Source organism: Octopus bimaculoides, chromosome 7 (assembly GCF_001194135.2).
Source record: "Octopus bimaculoides isolate UCB-OBI-ISO-001 chromosome 7, ASM119413v2, whole genome shotgun sequence".
In the NCBI taxonomy this organism is placed as follows: Eukaryota; Metazoa; Mollusca; class Cephalopoda; order Octopoda; family Octopodidae; genus Octopus; species Octopus bimaculoides.
The window spans coordinates 88268520-88271194 of record NC_068987.1 but is presented as its reverse complement, the minus strand read 5'-3'; the positions used below and the strand labels follow the sequence as shown (position 1 = coordinate 88271194).

Here is a 2675-nt window from a genome sequence, read left to right as displayed (position 1 = left end):
CCGATGAAAATTAAAATATCAGTTGAATCAGTCGAGTTGTGTGGTCGATTTCACTGACTATATTCTTCCCAGAATTTGTTGGTATAAAATTAAGTTAGACATCGTTATTATTATTATTATTTTATGTTTGACTTTTGCTTTACATTTGAACAAGTAGGATCCAAGTCTCACCAAGAGACCTCAAGAGACAACAAGTTACAAGTTCCTGTTGGTGTTATGCCTAGGGTGTCATATATTTGGATTTGTACTTAGTGTTGTTTCTAGAGAACGTTTAAGAAAACATAAGAAAATTATGAGTTTGTTTTAAAACATGAGATTACATAGACAGTATTTTACGTAGGATATGGGCAGTTCCCATGAGCACTATCTTTTGAATTTCTGCCATTTTGGGGTTTCCTGGTATCTGAGCAAAGTAGCAACTAGCCCCTTTTGCTATCATTTCTTGGGCACCTATGACAACAGTTATTGTTTTAGTCTTGGGGTTCCACATTTTGCTAATTTCTGTTTCAAGATCTTCATACTTACTCAGTTTTTGGTAGGTCTTGACAGATACGTTTATATCGATTAGGACAGTCATATCAATGAAGAGGCATGATTTTTGTCTGAAGTCTTTCAATATGATGTGTGGCCTATTTGCATCTATTTTACTGTCAGTTTGAATGGTGAAGTTCCAGAGGAGTGCGATATGATCATTTTCAAGTATTGGAGGTGGTTTGTGTTCCCACCAGTTTTTATCATGGGGCAAGTCCAGGTTTTTGCATATTACCCAGTGAATATATTGTGCATCTCTATCATGCCTGTTGAGATACTCTGTAGACGCAAGAAGACTGCACATGGAGACAGCATGATCAATGGTCTCATTTTGTTGTTGACATACACGACATGTTGGGAAGCTGCCGTTCTTTAATATGTTGGCCTTAATATTATTATTATTATTATTATTATTATTATTATTATTATTATTATGGTTTAGCTCAGGTTCGGTCTTATTCTTCTTAAGAATTATGTGTGTAGCAGGTTACTACCTGTAACTTTAGGTATCCACAAGTTTTCAGCTGTCTTTCAAGTGCTTAGAATCTTCCTGATAATCCTTGCTGTCCCTAAAAGACAAACTTTCTGTTGGAGCTCTACAGGGTATTCTAATACAATCTCCTTCACCCATTTGTCTATATCTTTGCTTACTGTTCCCAATGCACCAATCATTATAGGCACAATCATTACTGTTTGCATGCTCCAGAGTCTTCCACTCATTATTATTATTATTATTATTATTATTATTATTATTATTATGACATTAGTTAAGGGTAGAGGAATGCAAAATTAGAAGTACAACAGAGAAAATACTTAAAAGAATTTTGTTATATTGCATTCTAAGTTTTAAAAATTATACCACAGTCAACTTTGGAAATCGTCCATTAAGGCTGGTTCAATATCTACAAACAAAGTCTTGGATTGAATGAATCAATAGTGCTTACCTCTAAAATTAGTGGTGGGAAGATGAACACAAACAGAACGCCACACACACACACACACACACACACACACACACACACACACATACACACACATGTGTGCGTGTGTGTGTGTATGTGTGTGACAGGTTTCCATACAGTTTCTTTTAACCAAATCCTTTCACAAGACATTGGTTGACCCCAGGTTATAGGGGAAGATACTTGCCCAAAATGCCATGCAGTGGGACTGAATCTTAAATCATAAGGTTCCAAGGTTTTTTAGCCACACAACCATGTGCATGTGTGTGTGAGTGTGTGTGCGTGTGGCTCATAATGTCAGCTTAGATCAAACTTACCTGTTTCCATTCACAACCTCTGTCATAGTTCAGAAGTCCTAAACATTGCCGTTTTTGATCATTCTACAAAATAATAAAAATAATAATAATAATGATGATGATAATAATAATAACAACAACAACAACAACAACAAAAAGCTGGCTGAGAAATATAATGACATACTAGCAAAGCCAGACACAATGCCTGAATGGCCTGTGGAAGGGGAAATTATCCTAATTCCCAAATCCACTGAAATGGCAAACCCACAAAATTACAGACTGATAATTTGTCTCCCTACAATTTACAAAGCCTTTACAGCAATAATATCGCAGAGAATGGGCAAACATCTCGAAGAAAACAACCTGTATCAGAAGAGCAGAAGGGATGCTACTGATCAATAAAGCCATAACTGAAGACAGTCGCAGAAAGAAGAAGGGTCTAAGTCTGACCGGGATCAATTGCTGTGTCTTTTACGTGCCACCAGCACTAGTGAGGTTGCCAACCTCCAGTTTATAAAGTGCAAGTTACTTGGTGACTGTCAGTGCAGGTGCCACTTAAAAAGCACCCAGTCCACACTGTAAAAAAGTTGGTGTTTGGAAGGGCATCCAGCTGTAAAAACCTTGCCAAAACTGACCTCACCTGTGCTTGGGCCACGTAAAAAGCACTAAGTCCACTCTGCTGAGTGGTTGGTGTTAGGAAGGGTATCCAGCTGTAAAAATCCTGCCAAAACAGACACAGGAGTCTGGAGCAGGCTTCAGCCTGGCCACCTCCTGATGAACCATTCCACCCATGCCAGCATGGAAAGCGATGTTTAATGACGATGATGATTATCTTAGATCACGGTGCAGCACTATGATACAAACTGTCGATTCTTCACCTCCAAGTCTG

At 38.0% G+C, this 2675-nt stretch overlaps 1 protein-coding gene across 2 annotated transcripts in view; it reads right to left on the bottom strand.

Moving 5' to 3' along the window:
* The window catches only part of LOC106884136 (uncharacterized), a 9996-nt gene extending 8119 nt beyond the window's left edge, over positions 1-1877 (bottom strand). For both annotated transcript variants that reach the window (XM_014935370.2, XM_052969781.1), the window contains exon 1: positions 1808-1877. The gene's annotated coding sequence lies outside the window, so the exon portion shown is untranslated. The remainder of the gene's footprint in view (positions 1-1807) is intronic.
* Between the last annotated feature and the right edge of the window lie 798 nt (positions 1878-2675).